General features: G+C 38.3%; 1 non-coding gene and 1 pseudogene across 1 annotated transcript; both read left to right on the top strand.

Annotated features, from left to right (window-relative positions):
- The first annotated feature begins 10,519 nt into the window (after window positions 1-10,519).
- Window positions 10,520-16,269, top strand: LOC112184013 (annotated as a pseudogene).
- Window positions 16,270-17,450: 1,181 nt separating this feature from the next.
- On the top strand, window positions 17,451-17,541 carry TRNAM-CAU. Its single transcript is given in 2 exon segments — window positions 17,451-17,488; window positions 17,506-17,541. It is a non-coding gene; the product is annotated as a tRNA-Met (tRNA).
- Window positions 17,542-22,426: the final 4,885 nt, after the last annotated feature.

The following is a 22,426-nucleotide window of genomic DNA, read 5'->3' as shown; positions in this document are numbered from 1 at the left end:
CTAATTTCTTGTTCTTTTTCAGGATGAGTAACTTGAACAAATTGGACTTTGCTCCATTGGGAACAACTAGCTCTGAATATCACAGGTGGGTTCGTGATGTCCGCCAGCATCTCAAGGCCGATGGAATCCTGGATAAGATTCTCAAGCCTAGCCAGGACGTGCTAACTGTTGAGCAAACTCAAGGTTTGGAAGCAAATGGAGTAGCCTTAGAGGCAAATAAGACGAAAGTCATCATCCTAATGACTAGCTATATGGATGATTTTCTCTAGTACGAGTGTATGAATGAAGAAGACCCCAGAAGGCTGTGGGTCTCACTCGAAGAAAGATTTGGCAATGTCCGTGACTCCCTGCTTCCTGACCTAGAAGTGAGATGGCATAGCCTCCGCTTCTGTGATTTCAAGTTAGTTCTTGACTACAACTCAGAAGCACTTCGCATTAAATCCTTAATGGAATTCTGTGATAAAGATATCACAGATGCGATGTTGATTGAGAAGACTCTCTCTACCTTCCCCGTCTATGCATTGATGGTTGCTAAGAACTATCGAATCGATGTTATTGCAGAATGGATCACAAGGTTTCATAGTTTATTGGAGCTATGAATGTCGCTGAAAAGCATGACAACATCCCTGTGAAGAACTATAATTCGAGATCCATGGAAACAGAGCATATTCCGGAATCCAATTATAATCGTGCCTCTAAGAGAGGGCGCCAAGAGCGAAACCCTAATCTTAGGGATATTTCTGGACGTTCTGGTCCATATAATCGCTCTACTTGGGAAGGTAACTGCCAAAATAGGCAAACACGGAACCGAAGAGGTAAACGTGGAAAGAGAGAGGGAGGCAACTCCTCTAGCCATGTTGGTGGCGACACCAACACTAAGAGCCATCTAAATGACGCTTTCAAAGCGCCTCAATCAATGGAGTCTGAGCGAAGAGATGTATGTTCTTGATGTGGAGGATCCGGTCATTGGGCACACATTGTAGAGCTCGTGAAGAAATTGTCACCGCCTACAAAGCATATTGTGAAGCAAGAGAAGCTCACTATGTGGAACAAGAAGATCAAGAAGATGATCTAGAGTGAAGGGTTGAAGACTACGAATCTGGCTGGGATCAATAGATCGCCAATTCTGTTTAAGTCTTTATTTTCCAAGAGATGTAATAGGCAGTTGCCATATACTTTGTAGTAAATGCCAATGGTTTAAGTCTTTCTTCAAAGTAGGCTCACCCAAAATAAGTGTGATGTCTAGGAAGGTTTTGAGATTAGTGGTACTTAAGCGAGCCTTACTCTACCGACATCTCTCTACTCAACTGGTCACATTTATTTTGGAATTACCGAAAGAAGTTAGATGACTACCATTGTTTTGCATTAGCTAGCATTCTGGATTAGATTTTCTTTGGTCAAAGAGACAATGATGTAACTCTGTTGGCTTATGAATAAAATTTCGAGTTCTTTATGACTCCATTTTGATTCTGAGCATATGACTTTTGTGACTACGATGGCTGGGCCATCAGTATTAATTCAAGGACATGGAATAGCCCAAGTTCCACTTGTCAAATGGCACCTTGATTACTGTCACAAAAACTCTCTACGCTCTTAGGGAAAATCGTACCCTATGAATAGCCAACAGATTCCATGCGAAAACGCATGTAGAGAACGTAAATGAGTTCCTTTGCAATGCCTCTAACGATTGCGAACAAATGTGCATCTTAGAGAAGTTTATGTGTCTCTCTAGTGGACTCTTTGTCACTATTTGAGCTATTAATCCAATAAAATTTATGAGAGAAAATCTCTTGGATTTAGACACATATTGGCTTTGTCACGACAGGATAGGTCATCCTGGTCATCATATGATGATTCGTCTACTAAAGACTTCACATGGACATCCTTTCTCTCGAGCGAAACGAAGCATGAATCAAAAGTTGATTCCTGGACTAAGTGAGACCGACGCGGCTGCCTAGGGCACCGCCTTCATCCACCACCAGCCTAGGGCTGGCGCAGTCCTCATCCATGACGCCATGGATGGAGTCCATCATGGTGATGGCGCCCCAGGTGATGCTGCAATCACCAACTTGCTTCAAATAGCATTTCAGACGCTCAAGCCCAACCAAAATCCTCATTGGTTGCTTCTAAAGCCTCTAGCTTGTTTTACAAAGCCCGTTCCTTAAGGAAATTAGGACTGAGACAGTCCTATGAAAAGGATATAAAAATACTCATTATGTTCTTACATAGAATCCGTGAGGATTCTGTGGACTAGTTCAACCAACTTGCGGACGTTTAATTATCTCATGATGTTGGTTGACACGCAAACACGCTGGTCACGAGTTGTGCCATTGTCCACTTGTAATGGTGCTTATGCTACACTCCTAGCAAATATCATATGACAACGGGCTCACTCCCCGGATCATCCTATTCTGTCAATTGGACTTGACGATGCTAGTGAGTTTACATCGAAGACTTTCGATGGTCATTGCATTGGGACTGATGTTGGACATCATATTCCCATGTACACACCCAAATGGTCTCGCAGAAATGACTACGATAGTAGTCCGGACATTGGTAATGCACACCAATCTCCTAATATCCCCTTGGGGTGATTCAATATCGCATGCAACTATGCTAATTCGTCTACGACCCACCGCCACTGAATCTACCTCTGCGTTACAGCTAGTGACTGGGTACAAGTATCGTACTTACGCATATTTGAGTGTGTCATTTATGTGATAATTGCGCCGCCACAACGCTCTATGATGGGTCCTTACAGACGAATGGGCAACTCAGTTGGATTTGAGACTCTAACAATCGTCCGCCACTTAATGCCCTTGCTAGGCGATCTCCTTACCGCTAGATTTGCAGATGACACTTTGATGAGACAATCTTCCTATCGTTAGGGGGAGATAAGAACACAGATGTTCAGCAAGAACGACAGGAATTGTCGTGGTTTGTCCCCACTATGTCTCATCTCGATCCCTACTAAAGTAACGAGATCACACATCTACTGCAAATATGTCTGCAAGGAAGTACATCCCTACGAGAGGATGTAGCGCCACCCTACATAGAGGTAGGCATGGCGCTAACGCCAAATAGAGTGGCACTCTGGCGTTATAGGTCATGGCCCCAGCTAGGATGCGTGGGAGGCCTGTGGGTTCGAAGGATGCTTTGGCACAACCTAATACTTGGATCATCGACACTCAAAATCCATCTTATGAGAATCTTTCGGGTTATGGTTATCATTGGGGGACGCCTCAACGTCAGAACCTATTCCTGAGAATATAGAGCTCTTTGAAAATTACACTAGTGTACATGAGACGTGGGATAGAAACTCCATCATAACTGATGATGTTGTCACGCATTTCATTGCACATGAGTTTGTTGAGTCTGATGATATCGAACCACGCTCCGTTGATGAATGAATGCCAACATAGAGAAATTTGGCCTAAATGGAAAGATGTGATCCAAGTTAAGTTGGATTCTCTAACGAAGGGGAAGGTTTTTGAGCCAGTGATGTCAACACCTCCTAACATAAAACCTGTTGACTAATGGGTCTTCGTTAGAAAGCGTAGTGAGAAAAAGAGATGGTAATCTCGCCTTATGGCGCAAGGTTTGTCACAAAATGCCCTGGAATCGACTACGATGAGACATATTCTCTCGTAATGAATGTCATTGCACTCCACTACCTTGTCAGTTTGGTAGTTTCTAAATAACGGAGCATGCAGCTTACGAATGTGGTCACTACGTATCTCTATGGGGATCTAGATACAGAATATACATGAAGGTTCATGGTGAACTTTATTTACCCAAGTCAAGTGGCTCTAGACCACGGAGCGCGTTTACAATAAGATTGAAATGCTCACTCAAGTGATTACTTGATTGGGAAGGGATATGCCCGCGCGTTTCCATAACAAGTTTCGGATTCTATCGCAGTTCATGTTGGACATGATCTTCATTAGAAGCCCTTAAAGAGTTAAGGGAAACCGCTGAACACTTGAAATCCGAGTTTGAGATGAAGGATTTTGGGAGAACACGATTATGTCTCAGTTTGGAACTTAAGCATCGTGTTGATAGATTCTTAGGCAGTTTGACAGGGTCAAAACTTCAAGCACCCCCATGATCGCCTGTTATCTTGATCCTGAAAATGATCCTCTTCGTCTGAAGGATGATGACGAAGATGTGCTAGAGGCAGAAGTGACTTACTTGAGTACAATAGGCGCATTATTGTACTTAGCTAAATGCACAAGACCGGACATCTCATTTGCAATGAACTTGTTAGCTAGATATAGCTTTGCGCCAAAGCTACGCCATTGGATTGGTGTAAAAGATATCTTTCAGTACTTGAGATGTACGATTGATATGGGCTTGTTCTATCCCTATAGAGAGATGATGGATTCGGACCCATCACACACCAGGAACGCCGCCAACACTGACCTGCGTCCTCTATCCTCATCCCAAAACGACATGTGTTTTGGAAGGTTTTGCTGATATTGGGTATCTCTCTGACCCATACAAAGGTCATTCTCAAACTGGTTAAGTGTTCTCCATGGGTAAAGACCGTGATATCTTGGAGGTCTACAGAATAGACCCTAGTCACTATATTTCGAATCATGCAGAGATTATTGCTCTTCACAAAGTGGTTTGTGAATGTATATGGATTGGATCCATAGTTACGCATGTTCGAACAATTGTGGTTTGAAGTCTACCACAGATGAGCCTACGAGCATATAGGATAATGCTGCTTGTTTTGAAGCAAGGCTACATCAATAGCGACCACACCAAGTATAATCAGCAACAACAAACTCTCCTCAAGATCAAATTGAACTAGGTTCGATCTGAGGACAGTATGTCAGACTTGCTCACTAAGTCACTGCCTAAATTCCACTTTTGAGAAACATGTTGGTAGTATCGTTTGCGGAAGTTATCCGAACTCTAATGACCGTAGTCGCCAGGGGGAGATGCAGACATCAGGGGGAGGTGTCTACATGTATGGTCTTGAAACGTGAAGGGTGTGTTGTGCTCTTTTTCCCCTTCGACCGAGGTTATTTTTATCCCACTGGGTTTTTATTACTTGGCAAGGTTTTTAATGAGGCAACGAGAGGAGCACCACGTTTGGGCCACACAAGGGGGAGTGTTCAAGTAAATCCAGAATATGTGTCTGGCCCAAACTCTAGGTTACTTAACCTAGTGGTAATAAGGTTAGAATTAGAGATAATATCGGAGAATCTTGGAGATATCCAATCAATTGTAATATTACGTTTCCTTGTAGAACTCTGATTCTATGCCTTGTAATCCTCTATATAAAAAGGCCCCTATTATCAATGAAAGTGCGACTCAATTCTCTACCAATTTCAGTTTTCCTTAAACAGTATTAAGGTTCTTGAGTTTTTCTTTGTGTTTTGCTTTTTCTGTTTTCTATTTTAGAAAAAAAAAAAAAAGATTATGCATTTACGTAAACTAACCTTTTGATATATGACATCAATGTTTAGGATTTCCAGCATCACTACTACAAAAAGGGCATAAGGAGACATATTTTTTGGAGAGAAATACGCTTATGTGCCTTATTTCTTTCATTAAGGACATATTTTTGTATATGTGTCAAATTATATGGTAGTCGCACAAAGGTAGTGGTAATTCGGAGTGCTAGCTGACATGAAATCAACCAACAGTGAGGATGAGGCACTAGCATTGGTTTCAGTTGAGGAGGTAAAGCAAACAACGAAGAGATGATGCGCTACATCTGCATTCTTTTCCCCCCAAAAAAAAAATGAAATTTATGTTAATTAACTGATATGCTTAAGGGGAAAATAGGTTTGACTGCCTCAACAAAGAAAGTGAAAGTGTCGATCTGGTACCAATCAGTTTCGAAGGGAGAATGCTCAGTTGTTGCTTTGCCCGGGATCCAATGAAAGGGCTGGATGATCTTAGCAGCACTCTTTGTGGCGTTGGATGGCTGCTACAAGCTTCAAGCATATCCGCGGGGACGGTGGTTGTGGTGGCACCATTTTGTCCTAGCTGGAGACAACCTTTCCTGGGTCTTTTTGGCTGGCGTGCTCTCTTTGGGGTTGGGATAGGGCCTTGGGCCTCATTGGGGGTGGGTTAGCTAGTTAGGGCTGGGTCTTACTTTTTAATTAAGGTTTTGTTAGCCTATTACTATGCTTTGTTTGTTTATATTTGAATGCTTACTTTATTATGTGTGCAATAAATGTTTAATGAGTGGACATATTTTTATATACTACCGTGCTACCACCACAACTTCTTGTCTATCTATAGATGACAGTGGAATGGTATGTAATGGTCATTATAGCTTAAATTTTATTATCAATTATATGATGATTTATTCAAAAAAAAAATTCCTTTTTCTACGTACATAGAGCGTATATATGTTCACACAAAGCGTCGCGAGAGAGACCATACACCACCAAACATTATCCTGTCTAGCGGCGGCCACGAGTAGCGCTGCTGCGTTGTGCCTATGCTGGCTGTCGGACGGGTAATTCATCGCCCTGGGCTGTGGTCTGGAGAAAAGATGTTGGGCTCGTGGTTTGGCAGGATGGTTGACGACGGATCTGGGCGGCATCTCTGGGCGTTGTTTTTCTCTGTAAATCAGACGAGGGAGTTTTGCAGCGTTTGGGCGGGTCAGAGGCTTCCGAGCCCGACGTGCGGCGTTAAGATAGTGGCGCTTCGAACAGTGGGACGCTGCATTGCTGCTTGTTTCGTGGCGGCTCGGCCCGAGGCTGCTTTGATCGAGGCGGTGTGGGCCACGGCGGCATGGGTCGTGGAGGCTATGGCAGTAGGTCGGGGTGGCAACGTGGTTGAGCGACGATGCACCAGAACGGTCTCATGGATCTACCGGGTGGATGGAGATGCATGGTTTGGATCGGGCCAATCCAGCTGGGCCTTGGGTTCAGCATTTTGTCTCTTTCGGCTGCTCTTTTGGGTTTGCTAATTTTGGCTGGGTGTTTTTCCCTCAACATCTAGTATGAATTTAGCTTAGGGGGTGTATTGTATTTGGATTTGTGCAGACTTTTTTTAAATGACATATTTTTTGAAAAGCCTACAAACTCTTTAAAAAGTTGATAGACTGTTATGGATTTCTTAAAACCATTGATTTTAGCAACAGACTTTTATTGATTCATGAAAATCTATATACTTTATTATGAATGACTTCTACAGATTTCCTAGCATGTACAAAATATATATATATATATATATAAATGCAGCCCAAACACAAAACAAGATAATAACTCGTTGCCTCTTCAATGCTCAAGTATCTTCTAATAGAAATTGTCTCAAATGAATTATTGTTAATCTGTCTAGCGAGTTTGTTCTCATTCCTAATCTCCCAACAACATAAATATACAATATAGATCACTTGATGTTTATGGTTAATTATTCTCATCAATTTTGTTTTTGCTGATTTACATATATTATAGGAATATTGGTCAATGTCTTGATCTATAATCAATCAATTGAAATTCAATTGTTCAACCTTTCTTTGAACCATAATATAAATTCAAATTAATGAGAATAATTAATTAATAAGATAAAATTTAGTATGTCATAGCAACATTGTTCAAGGTCTTCGGGTAGGCCACAATATTTGGGTGTTAGGGTTTCATAAATCATTTTTATTGCTATTAGGGTCCGAAGTATCACAATTGAAAAAAAAAAAAAATCACATTCAACAACTACAATGAACATGTTGGGTATCAAAAAACGTTGATATCATAAAAGTTTAGAGAAAAGACAAAAAATTAAGAAAGAGAGATGATGAAGAACCAACTTCTTCGTGAGTAGAGAGAAGAACTTTGATAGACTTTTTTCTTTTCTTTTTTAAGAGGAAACTTTGATAGACTTTTTCAAATCTTTAGTCTGGAGGCTGGAAAATTATTGGAGTTTGATATGTATAGTTAACACTACAAAGTCCATGATTATCCATGATTTTCTAATTCCATAAGTATGAATGATATTTTAAATACCTCTGTATTTTTATTCATTTTTTAAAGTCCTAATTGAATACCCCTAGATTTTGGTGGAATTCGTTAAGTCTTTAAAAATCCTAACTGAATACCTCAAGACTTTCATGGACTGCTAAAAGTCTATATTGAATACACCCAAACTTTTAAAATATTCCATAGATTTCTTTAAAAGTTCCACTAATTCCATATACAATACATCCCCCAGTCTTTTTTCAATAATTTCCTTGTTAGGAACCTAGACACTTTTGTGCACCCTATGTAACTCTAGCGCCTCTAGAGTAGTATCGAAAGAGGATTCTCGCTATGTCTATGTACTTAATTGTCTAATGAGTGGGTCTATAGCAATGTACCATTGTGAGTACTACCACTAGCTTCTTGTCTACAGCGGAAGGGTATGTATCGGTCTATTCTGGCTTGTGATGCAATATATTGGCACCCGATTTGGGTTTGATTCAAAAAATATGTCCACACAAATCATATTCTTATGTTACGAAATATGAATACTAATTGAATGTGTGTGTTACAAACTCGCTACCTTACCCCGATTAAAAAAAAAATCATTTTCTTATGTTTTCTTTCTTTCATTCTTGCTTTTATCTATGAAAGATTGACGTATTATATTGAGTTTAATAAAGTTTAATACAGTGTGAAGAATGGGTATTTTGTGGCACGACAACTGTCCACTCACATGCGTAAGGCCTCTTCCTCTACTTCTACTGTTGGCTGCAAGTCTGATCACTTTTGGACTAAACTCTGGAAGATACACGTGCCTCCTAAAATTAAAATGCATACTTGGAGGTTGATTAAGGGTACTAAGACGGCTCTGTCACAAAAAGTACACCTGCCCAACCTCAAATGCGTTCTCTGCAGAGACAGTATTGAAGACGTGAAGCACATATTCATCCACTGTAATGCTACTGCTATCATTTGGCATCATAGCAAATCTTAATCTTCCACTTATTAGACAACATGTCACTTCACTTTATGAATGGGTCAGGTATGCTTTTGATTCTCTCCCTGGACCTTCCCTTGAGCTATTCTTAGTTCTTCTATGGGCCATTTGGAAAGAACGAAACAACATTCTTTGGAAGAATGATTGTTTTAATCCAATTAATGTACTTGCATGGGCTACTACTTGGTTGGAGGAGATAAAGAAGGTGCACCGAGATTGCTCACATACCACAAACAGAAACAATACCGTTCGCAAACCGGCTACACGTTGTTGGACTGCTCCTTCTGTTGGGAGAGTTAAATTAAATGCGGACCGGGCCGACAATCTGAACAACAAGCTTGGCGGTGTGGGTATAGTACTCAGATCAGATTCAGGTCAGTTTCTCGCTGCACTTGCTAAACATTTTCCTTCTGCCTCTTCAGCTTTGCACATGGAGGCGGAAGCCTTACGTGCGGGGCTATTGGTAGATATTCATGAAGGCTGGAATGCAATTGAAGTGGAAAGTGATTGTTTATCGCTGATTAATGCTGTCAAAGAACAGGAGTGTGACTTTTCACATATAGGTCGGATAGTTGACGATTGTAAAAGATACGTTAACAGCTTAGGTCCGACATGTTTACTGTGAAGCAAACGGTGTTGCCCATCGTTTGGCACACCTTGCTATTTGTAATAGTATAGATGCATTTTGGGTTAGGCCGTTATTATTTGGGATGTATTCTACGAAGATCTATGTAGTTTCTCATGGGGCTTAGGTATTATGTCTTCCCCGTTATACTTTGTTCCTACTTTTAATAATATGTCCGGGCATGGGGCTGAGCCTCCCAACTAGGCTGGATTCCAAACTCCGTTTCAAAATAATAATAATAATAATAATAAAGTTCAATTTCAATCATCAAAAAAAAAAAAAAATTCAGGGTTTCACAAGTCACAACCTTGGGCGCTAACACGGAGTTCTAATCCCTCCCTCTCTCTCTCATTCATACCCAGTTTTATTTGACAGTCTCATCCAGTCATCTCACATGCCCGTCCACCTGAAATTGTCATTCCTACTCAAGAATCAACGCCTTCCTCATTGCAACCACCACCCTCTCTCCTCATGATCAAGATTTTTGCTTCTCTGAGTCTCCGGAATCGATCCCGTTCCACGCTTTTCTTTGCGTCCGTTCTCTTCTCCGTCGTTAGCCAGCGTTCATGGATAGTGGGACTAAGGAGCAGTCGCATAAGGGTCATAGGGCCAGGCAGTCGGGTCCTAAGGCTAATAAGAAGCCTGAAACCTCAAGAATCGACCGGTGGCAAAACCACAGGGCATTTGCTTTTAACTCCACCGTCAAAGCCAAGCGTCTGCAATACCGTGCCGTTGAGAAAGAGCAGAACAGGCCTATGGCGAAGAACCAGCTCCATACGTTGTTGTGGTGCATGGACCTCCAAAGGTACGTATATCCGAAACCTTAAACCCTAAACCCTGAACAGTGATTTCTTACTATGGTTGATTCTAGGTTGGCAAGTCCTTGTTAATAGAGTCACTTGTAAAGCATTATACCAAGCTCGATTTGCCTGAGAAGGTTCGAGGCCCGATTACCATTGTGTCAGGTTCCAAATGCCATCTTCCTCCTCTCGTACTTCTTATAATTGGCTTGATTTAGTGTTGTTTGATTGAGAGCTTGATTCATTGGATTTGGTAGGTAGTTACAGATTGTGGAGTGCCCGAATGACATCAACGGTATGATTGATGCGGCAAAGTTTGCTGATTTTAGATAGATGGAAGCTATGGTTTTGAAATGGTGAGACTTTAGATAGTCTTGCTATTTTCTTCGTACTGATCATATTGTCTGCATTATGAAATGAAGGCCTTGGGATTTTGATGTTGTAATATTGTCAGTTTTGTCTGCTTTGCAGGAAACATTTGAATTCCTTAATATATTGCAAGTTCATGGCTTCCCAAAGGTTATGGGAGTTCTTACTCACCTTGATAAATTTCAAAGAAGCAAATAAATTAAAGAAAACAAAGCAGCATCTGAAGCACCGTTTCTGGACTGAAATATATGATGGTGCTAAACTGTTTTATTTATCTGGCCTGGATCATGGGAAGTAAGTAGTGAAACTCTCCACATTGGATGTCATCGATTTAGTCACTAGCGAAAGTTAACTGTTATATATTACATTGGATAATGTTGTTGATTTTCTTCTTCCTCTTTCCCTCTTTTAGGTTTGTCAAAAGAGAAATTCACAATCTGGCACGTTTCATATCTGTTATGAAGTTTCATCCTTTATCTTGGCAAACTGCTCATCCTTATGTTTTGGTAGATCGTTTTGAAGATGTCACTCCTCCTGAAAATGTCCATATGAATAACAAATGTGATAGAAATGTCACGCACTATGGTTATCTGCGGGGTTAATTGTAGCATGAAGAAAGGAACAGAGGTATGCTTTGTAACATATTAAGCTCTTATCTTATCTGTTTGCATTTTGTAATTATATGATAAGAAATCTAAAACTTTCTTTGGAAGAGAAGATATGAACTTGAGTCTAGCTAAGTTAATGTTGAAATGCTCAAGTACTAATACAGCTTTCTCTTGGCATAACTTTGACAAAGGATTTATTGGAGTTTCAAAATTATCAGTACATTGTGAACATGACCAGTGTTTGATGAACTTGTTTCTTACCTGTAATCAGTAACATGAAGCTTTGATCCTTTTAACAACTTGTTCTTTGTGGTGACTTTGAGTAGCATATCTTTCAATGAAATTCCCCTTATTTCCTTCTGACATGTTCTCTCCGGACAAACATGAATCATATTTGCAGTCTCTTTCTATTTCTGATGCACATCTGTCTATCAGATTCATATTGCAGGTGTTGGTGATTATAATGTTTCTGGTATGACAGCCATGACTGATCCTTGTCCTTTACCCTCAGCTGCCAGAAAGAAGGGACTGAGTAACAAGGAAAAACTGTTTTATGCACCCATGTCTGGAATTGGGAATCTTCTGTATGACAAAGATGCGGTCTATATTAACATAAATGACCACTTTGTCCAGTACTCACATGTTGATGATAAGGCGGAAGCAACAGACATGGTTGCAATTTATATTTATTTACTTATAAATATATCACCGAGTGTTGCTCAAGTAGCTTTCATTTGATGACTACTTTTGTTCTTGTGTAGCAGGAAAGTGCAAAGATTTGGGTGTGAATTTGGTAAAATCCCTTCAGAGCACAAAATATTCGGTTGATGAAAAGCTAGAGCAGGGTTCCATTAATCTTTTTAACCGGAAGCCTAACTTATCGTTGGAAACTCAACGTGGTGGGAAGGATACTAGTGAATCTAGAGAACAGATTTGCATGATAGAGAACTCAGAGGATTATCAGTCTGGAGAAGCTACCAAAGCTGATGCTGCTGACATATATGTGCTGACCGATAGTGAATATAGTGGATCTGATAGAGAAAATTGTGATGCATCATATCATGATGCTACTCATAAAGATCAGTTGATGAAATATGTTGACTTTCATAATGGAAGATCAAGGAGAAAAGTCATCTTTGGAAATGGCTTTGATGATAATGATATGAAGGTGCAAAAACTAGACCTTAGTATATCTGATGAGGAATATAAGTAGTTACAACTGTAAATATCCTTTGCGCTTTAACAGGTCTTATAATACTCATGGCTCTATACATTTTCAACATTATAGGACTCAAATGATGAGGCTGAAGTTGAGGATGGGGATGAAGACGACAACGACAATGATGATGTAGATAATTGTGAATATAGTGGTTCAGAGTCTTCAGGTGAAGATGAGCAGGTTCATGGAACAGATGGTACAGTTATTCACGAATTTACAAGTTTGTTGTATGTAGTAATTATATTCTTATTTGAGAAAAATGTTTTATAATAAAAAGTATGTGATGTCAAAAATACAGAAAATCTAAGAAACTTTGTGTATATTGAAATCGTTAATCATCAGTTGTTTATGTAATCGAATGTGGCAATTGTTAAAACAGACTGCTTTTCTGTTAAGTGTCCATTCTGTCTCTGATTTTGTCTACTCATGCTAGATGACATGGGAAACATTGCAAAGTGGAAAGAGTCTTTGGCAGAAAGGACTTTCTTGAAACAAACCACTAACCTTATCCAACATTCCAACTTGTATATGGGAAATCTACATCAATGTCAACTTCTGTCAATGAAGAAAATGATAGTAGCGCCGATGAGGAAAGTGATGGAGAAGACTTTCTAAAGCCAAAAGGAGAAGGAAACAAGGTTTGTTCTAGAGATTACATGCATATATGCTTCAAATCTAAGAGCATTATTATATATTGGGTTTGCAATTTTTTATTTTTTTTTGGTTTATTTCAGAAACAGAGAGGGGTAGAAGGTGGAAATTGGAATGTCAACGACTGTTCCAAGTATTATTCAAATTTCAATGACTAGAAAAGGAAAGAATGTGAAGAGAGTATTCGCAATCGTTTTGTCACTGGTGATTGGTTGAAAGCTGCTCAAAGAAATGAAACCACTGAGGATAGTGAAGATGAAGATGTTGTCTATGGTGACTTTGAAGATTTAGAAACTGGTGAGAAGCATACTAGGAATACAAGCAAGGAAAATGACTTGGCCAAAGAGGAGCGGAGGCTCAAAAAGCTTGTTCTTCGTGTAAAGTTTAATGGTCAGTATCCTGCACCTGAAAGATCTATTTCTGGTATACTTTTGAAAATCAAAGAATATCATTTATGGATTGTTTCATCTTGCCTTTGTTACCTAATTTGATCTACGCATGATGAAACAGAGTCATATGCGAAGGAATTTGTTAATAAATATGGAGGCAATTGTGGCCGAGTTCAATCCAAAGAAAGTGATTATTTTGATGAGGTAAAGTTTCTTTTCTTGTTATTAAGATAGCTATGTACACCACAATGTAGTGGGAGCTAATGCCTGGTTCTTCCAGCTGAAGGAGGAGATTGAACTGCAGAAAGAGATGAACAAAGCTGAACTCAATGACATTGACGAGGATACCTGAATAGAGATAGATGGTTTTCGAACAGCGACTTACCTACAGTTGGAGGTTCATGATGTTCCTATGAGATGGTTAGATACTTTGATCCCTGACATCCTATTCTAGTCGGAGGAATTGGTCTTAGGGAACAAAATGTTGGATACATGCAGGTTTGTATGCTCAAAAAATACTTGATCCTTGTTGTTTCATCTCTAGACTAGCCCTTCACACGTGCTCTGCTTCATTTTTGAACCAATTTAGCTTGTACAAGAAGTTCAATTCTTTCTCTCATATACTTGAAAACTTTTGACCCTCAAGATGCCTAGTTCGATTTCTTTCAGACTAGGTTAAAACGGCATAGATGGCACAAGAAAGTTCTGAAGACTAGTGATCCTATCGTTGTTTCTATTGGGTGGAGACGATACCAAACAATACCAGTTTATGCCATTGAAGATCGCAATGGAAGGCATCACAGGGTTAAGTACACTCCAGAACATATGCACTGTCTTGCCATGCTTTTGGGCCCTCTTGCACCTCCCAATACTGGTGTGGTTGCTTTCCAGAATTTATCAAACAATCAGGTTTGACAATTTTGCTTTCCAGAATTTAGTTGTTTCCCTTCAATTCCATAACAGCTAGTAACGAACCTTAGGATTAATAGAGGGAAAGCTTCGAGTATGTTTCATTTAAGATACTTTGGTTTGTCAAACATGGCATTTAAGGCTCTTTTTGTTTTTGAAAAACCCCTTCTGTAATATTCAGGGTTTTAACATATGTCAGTTGTGTTAGATCTGAATAATAATTGGGAACAGAATGCAGAATATATGATGTCTAGGATTTAAACTTATCGAGAATATGCTTACAGCATTTGGTAGATTCACAAATAAGGAAAATTTGATATTTCAACAGATCAGTGTTCTGCAATGAGGGTAGTTGGATGGTTTCAGTGAGCTAGATTGTCCATATTCATGATGATGAATAAACATCAGTCAAAAAACAAAAATCCCTGGAGGGAGTCTAATGTCATACTATCAACCAATAAAATATCTACTCATAATCTAATGCCTACATTTTGACATCAATTGTACTTTGTTGCTAAGCTCCTTTCTTTGGTTTTCCAGGCAGCATTTAGGATCGCAGCAACTGCTGTTGTGCTCGAGTTCAACCACGCATCAAAGATAGAGAAGAAAGTCAAAATGGTTGGCTATCCCCGCCAGATATTCAAGAAGACAGCACTAATAGGAGACATGTTCATGTCCAATCTTGAAATAGCTCGCTTTGAAGGTGGTGCTATACAAACTGTCAGTGGTATCCGGGGGCAGGTGAAGAAGGTATGTGTTGAGAATATAGAAAAATCCTATATCTGGTTGTCCAAACCTTGCATCTGAATATATATGACTTCACCCATTTCCACTTTATTTTGAGTTGGATGCTTCAACTTCAATATGAGCTCCTGCATCTGCTCCACGTGATGAGGATGTAATTGGATGCTTCAACTTCAATGTGAGCTCCCGCATCTGCTCCACTTGATGAGGATGTAAAATCTTACGTTGGATATTTTCTTCCCCAATTCATCTGGCAAGGGATGAAAACCACAGCTGAGCTGAGGAGAGAACACAATCTTCCTATTCCTGTTAATAAAGATTCACTTTACAAGGTAATTAGTGATGCATATAAGGCTTATTATTGCACTGGCACATGGTTTCTCACTTCCCTTTTTTTGGGTTGCTTGTTTCTTCAGCCAATTGAAAGGAAGCGGAGGAAGTTCAACCCATTGGTGATCTCTAAGTCATTGCAAACAGCTCTCCCATTTGTTTCAAAGTTTAAGAACACACCCAGGAGAAGAAGGCCACCTATTGAAAATAGAAGAACTGTTGTCATGGAGCCTCGTGAACGAAGAGTTCATACTAGTGTTCAACAGCTTGGTTTGATTAGTAGTGACAAGGTATGCGCCTTTGGACAATAGTGTTTGAACCCTTTGTCTCAACTATCACAGCTTAACTTGTAGGCCAAGTTGAGATCGGAATTCAGGCTATCAGAACCCTTTTCATTTATGGTTAATTATTTTTGCTTAGTATGTGTTGGTACTTGGTTTCAAAGACTAGATGAAAACCTTTTTCCCATTACTTTGTATTTGAAGTTTACTAATGCAGTCTGTTCTTTTACAGAGAAAGAAGCGCAGGGCTAAGGATGACAAGAAAAGAAGAGAGATTGACAGACGGAGGAAGAAAATTAGGAGAAATGCAGAGGACGGAATTGCACTCATTGATATGATACTATAACCATGCTGATGACTTTAAACAAAACTGCATTTTCTGTACGATGCTATTACGTATGAAATAACACTTGCTGAGACAATATTAATTCCTTAATTAGACCATATGGGTTGGAATTGGAATTTGGCCAAAATGACAACTTCCAACTCAGATTTCATATTACCATCGAAAAAAACTCAGCATTCAAATTAAAATTTGACAAAAAAAAAATTGACATCTCTGTTAGAGTAACTTAGAGATGCTCTAAGCAATCAAGCGAGATTTAGAGTTCAGTGTAGGGCATAACCAACCAACCACTAAGCTATATCACTAGCCAATCTATGGACGAGGATAACAAGATAACAAGAATAGAAAATATTGTGCCCTCTCATCCCTAATAATATACTTGGATCCTTACCAAAAGTTTTTTTTTTTTTTTTTTTACTATTTTCTTCCCAATTCGACATTTCAATCCACTTTCCTTAACTCTATGTTTTAGGATTTAAAACTTCCATTTCGATAGAAAATTTGGTTCTTTGGATTTATTAAAATTTCAAGTGTTTATTGAATTTCTATACATATCGGTCAATACATATTAGTACTTTTTTTTAGGGAAATAAGAGAATTTCATTGATAATAAATATCAATCAAAACGACCGTACCAGATCAAGTTACAGTAATCATATCTATCATAATGTCGAAGCCATAATCCTGCAAGACCAGAAACCACCCTAACAACTGATACTCAATGTAAATTTGAGAATGCGCACTTATTCAAAAGGCTAACTAACCAAAAGGAAATACAAACCAAAAGAGAATATTAACCAAAAAGGAAATAACTTAAGCTAAAAAGAAAAAAGAAATAGAAATAATAATCAAAAGGATGATTATACATTGTGAGATAGAGTTAACTGCGTGACCAAGTAGAGAAAGATCCTCACTCTGCACTTAACTCGCACAACTGCAAGGCAGTCGTTCTCAAAGATTATGTGCGGGACATCCAACTATTCCTCCATGCACAAGAATCTCCTTTCGACCTCATTCCACCCACACTTTTTGATCTCGAAATCTTTGGCCTTAATATCTATGTTGCCACAGTCTCCTCCCACCACTCTTAATGAGTTCTTCATCTTTCGTATAGTTTGTCTGAGTAGCTCACTAAGAGCGGTGAGAGGGGAAACACCATTGCAATGAGATTTGAGCCTCAGCAATTCAAATGTGGTTTACTTCTATTTAATCTATTATATCGTACAAATATTATATTTTAGACGGTTTAACATCAAAGGGGTGGTGGCGCAGTTGGCTAGCGCGTAGGTCTCATAGCTTAAAACAGTGAGTTATCCTGAGGTCGAGAGTTCGAGCCTCTCTCACCCCATTTATCTTTTTCCAATCTGCTTCCTTTTTTTTTTGTTTTGAGGAATTTTTTTTTCCTAATTTTTGGACAAAAAAAGGATTTATCCGATCAATTACTATCTAAGAGAATAGATATTCATTGAGTAGATTTCAAGTTTTGGTTTCTCTTTGATGATTTAGATTAATATGGATTTCTTTTTTGATTCACCTGATATTATGTACTGATGAACAAATGCAACACATATCTGGAGTTTCATTCGAATGACATGCTAGTTATTTTTTTGGAATAGATTATTTTATATATCACAAATTGATTATTTCTTAGAAGATGAAGGTCTTTATCATTTTGTTGAATTCTCTACCTTTATCAAAATTTCAATTTTGATTTCACTACAATATATCTTTTTCGGTTGATACTAACTGACAATTATTATAGAGTATGATTATGCGGGTAGAAGAGAAAAGAAGTAAAAAATAGATCACAACCTGACGAGCCCTATTTTTTTTATTCGCCTAGAGCCCCGGAAATCTCAGGGCCGGCCCTGTCTAAATCAAATTAATTTAATAAATGTATTAACATATTAATATAACGCTATATATATGACTTTTTTAGAAAATGAAAAGACGGGTATATGACTTTTACAAAAAGATGAAAAAGTAATGGTGCCGTGGTGGCCGTCACTCTTTTTTCTTTGTTTCTTTTAATTGGTTGCATGGCCCTTTTGAAGCCCTTTCGCATGTGAACCCAGGAAATGCATGTTCCCTCTAAAGCTTCAATTACAGAACTCTCTAGCTGTCATGGGCTTGAATGCAAGAACAAAGAGCCATGGAAGCTTATTCAGAAAAGTTTGACTTTTGACTCTGATCTTCATCTTTCTATAAAATCTTGACTCTAGAGTATATGAACCCATGATCTTGTTGAAGGTAGGTTGATTTATTGTGAGTGCAAGTGTGGGCTGTTACTGAAGAAAATCAAAATTAATAAATCATCAAAAAAATCCCGTTGACAAAGACTTGTGAATATATTACGTTCTAGGTGGGTGGCCAAAGGAATTGGTCCAAATAAATTGGTTGAAAACTTGAATCTAGTTCTACATCGATAAGATTCGTAATATCTCAGGGCATGTTTACTTACTTAAAATGGGAGAGAATGATTACGGGGTAAATTTATTCATGCGTTTACTAACACATAAAGGAATTGGAATGATTCAGGGTAAAAGTATTCATGCGTTTACTAATACATGAACTCATGAAGGAATCAGAATGGGTGTAGGTCCCACCTCTTTATAAGGAATCGATTCTTGAATACTCAGGAATTTGATTCCGAATGGGGGAGATGGGTTTAGGAATCAATACCGATTCATTTCTTCTCCCATTTCAGTTGTCTCTGATTCATGATTATTTACATTCCAAATAAATAAACGTGTCATAAGAGGAATGAAGAGCAATAAAAGATAAATCAAGGTTTATGAAAGTTTCTTTTTTTTTTAACTGATATGTTCTTAAATCACATAATGAACTATTCTTCAGGGGTCTCAATAAAAAAAATTAAATAATTTCACATATTCTTTGACACAATATAAGTTGACAAAAAATTAAATTATGGAATAGCCAAACAGGACAAAATTAGAAATTGCCAACACACCATTTGAATGATGTGTGAGTTATGGATTAAGGCCGAAATTATGTGTATATATTTGTAGTGGGTGGTGGATTTTGGAGTAGGGACAAAATACTAAAATAACACATATTACTGTCAATTATTAAGGTTAAATGACATCGTAATAAAACAACAAAGAGGGGTAAAATAGTAAACCAATATGGAAATTACTATTCATAAGGAGTTAGAGCTTTAGTATAGGTAGTTAAAAATTAGAGCCCAGAGTTTGGTGCTTAAGAAAAAATAAGTCTTAGAGAGGATACAACAACATCTTCTTCCCTAGTATAAAAAAGAGTACAAATAACCCAAAGCCTAATGAGCAAAAAAACATGAATTGGCACTACTCGGGGAAGGAACCGTCACTATCCTTTTAATGAAAAATTCTTCTATACACTGATGGTGCAAGTGAACCAACAAATCCAGCATACACTAACTATTTATATTTACAAGCAATCTTTTTTCTTATAACCAAAAAATGTATTTGATCATTTTGATGTTATCCAACCGTTCATTTTTATTTATGTAAGTACACGTCAGTACATTAAATATTTTTGCGAAGAAGCCCGCGTACGTGGAGAGTTTATCCCCACCCTTCTCTTTTTCTCGGTCTCCTAGTGGTATTTGTTTTTCAACGGATGGTAAAATAGCACTTTTGGGTGTGGTTTGGGGGGAATTTTTCTGTTGCGATTCAACTAAGACTAAAATTTGTTAGGTGCATTGGAACCTTAAAATCACTTTAGATCAGCAAGTTGACATTATATTTCACTTTACCTCATCTTCAAACACTTATAATATTATACTTTTATTTACTTGCATTTGCAGTGTTAGATCTTCGTTGTGAACGTTCGTCATATATGTCAATATTTTTGCTAATTATGAGGAGTGATACGAAAAGTCTTCATTATATTAATGTATAAATACACTGATGATAACTTAGACCATTATAGTAGTACGTAACCCAGTATGTTGTAGACTTGTAGTCATAGACACCCTCCCTAATTTACCACTATAAAGAGTTGATCTACAATTACTATACATCGAGCTACATCAATAAGCAAACTTGAGGCCTTGAGCTATTTGATGGGAAACAAAATGGTGGAGATACTCAATAGCTTCTTAAATCAAGTAACTAGTTACTAGTGTGTAAACTCAGATTGTGAATAATTTCCAAAACAATAAATATCAAGTAATATACAACTCTATCACACATTGACACTCTCATTACTAGTCAGAGGATGCTATAGTAAGTTGTGATATATTTGTTACTTAAACTGAAAGACATTTCAAAACATTAAAGATGTGATATTGAGTGAGAAACTGGTATAATGACCTTAAAATTGAATGCCTTAAATAAATGAGCTGATAAAGAAGTCATCTCCCTCTCCATCATACCCTCCCCTAAATTTAGAAAGCTATAAATAGCTGCAACTACTACCCTTTTAAAGCCAAGATGACCTGAAACTTTCATGAAAATTGAAATGCAGTCAAGTGAGTATATTCACCTCCAGGGGACAACTCAAACATTAACTAAAAAGACTGGAAAAAAAAATCCCTGAATTTAAGGTTCTTGACAAACTTTGCACAGTTCCCAGTTGCAATGATTGATGAGCTCTGAATCACAAGAATATTCACCACCAACAATATTGGAAAAATCTTGAAATTGAAGGACAGTAGCCCTTCTTTTCTGGGGTCCCCTTCACTCTCACAAATAAGGGTAAGTAGGGTTAGGGTAATTAAGCCACTCTCTGAACTGGGATTTTATTTTCACCATTGAAGGGAAGGAAGGAGGAAGGAGCTTAGGATCCTCGCATCGGGGACCCATGGCTCCCAATGATCACAACGTGGCCACCAGCAGGGACACTGTGTCAGGGGCCCTACAAGACAGAGATCAATTAGTTTTCTCATGGAAACCCAGATGGGAGAGCATTAAGGCAAAGGCTAATAAACTAGTAGAATGGAATTAGAGAATCAGAGCTCCATGAATCTAGAGGAGGAGGAGAGCAAAATAAGTCAACTATTTCAACTAGTGGTCTTACCCCAGATCTTGGTTTTGGAGACACAAAGAGTGGAAACACAGAGAGTCAAATGGCCCATGTCGATGATGAACTTAATTGGTACATTTTGTTGTGGGTTTTTCAGGGTATTGCTAGTAGGGAAATCAAAAGCTGTCACAATATCATAATGGGGAGTTTTTTTTGTCTGGTGTAATATCACTACACAAAAATAATTGTATTAGTGCTATAACGATTGATTGTTGTTGTAAGAGGATGACTTTTTACTGATTAGCATACAATTTGAATTAGTTCTCTTGATGTTACACTTTTTGGAAAAAAATAAAATAAAAGACTTGATGTTTAGTGGATTGTCATTCATATGATATTTGGTGCACACTAGATAAACTAGTGGAATGAATGGACATTCATATTATCCTTTCGAAAGTTGGACATTCATATTCTCCTAATCCGAAACTAAGATAATATATATAGTCGAATAAGAGATGAGAATTCCCATTTCAAAAAACATGATCATTTTTATTACTTGTTTAAATATATCTTATTCAAAATTCAGGCATATTAAATTCTCAATTTCAAACTGAAACTTATAAGGATCACAAACACTAAAATTCAATCTCCGATATTTAGTATTAATCAGTATTATATTTTTTTGACTTTGTCAAGGGGAACCCAAAGGCTTCCTAGGCCCAAGATAAACCCCATTCGGGGCATGTGAAATGCTCCAACTGTGCATTGCAGCACAATGCCTGGCCACTTTGACAGCTTCGGGGTTCGAACCTAGGTTGGGGAGCACACCTAACTAAGCAAGAACCACTAGGCCACTTGCAGTGGTTATCAATCAGTATTATATAGTTTCAGCTAAAATGCTGCCTCTGACATTTGGACACTAGACCTTAAGACCTAGTGCCCCGACCCTTATACCCCAAATCTCAAACACTCAAACACTAGACCTTGCTCTTTGAACTTGAGCCCACTAAATTCCAAGTCTCGAAACCCTGAGCCTTGGATCCCTAACTCCACATTTTTATCCAGATAACCCAAATTTTGGAACTTGAATCCAAGCCTTGAACTAGAGATCATAGACCTCACGTTCCAAACTCCATAAATGACATTGATCCAAAAATGAGATAAAATGATTTGTTCTTTTAATCTTCAACAATTTTAATTCTTGACTAACATTACAAAACCTATAAGTCAATTTCAACATTCTCACCAAGAAAAAAAAACACTAG

This window comes from Rosa chinensis, chromosome 2, assembly GCF_002994745.2.
Source record: "Rosa chinensis cultivar Old Blush chromosome 2, RchiOBHm-V2, whole genome shotgun sequence".
In the NCBI taxonomy this organism is placed as follows: Eukaryota; Viridiplantae; Streptophyta; class Magnoliopsida; order Rosales; family Rosaceae; genus Rosa; species Rosa chinensis.
The sequence above is the reverse complement of the archived record's forward strand: the minus strand, read 5'-3'. Positions and strand labels throughout refer to the sequence as shown.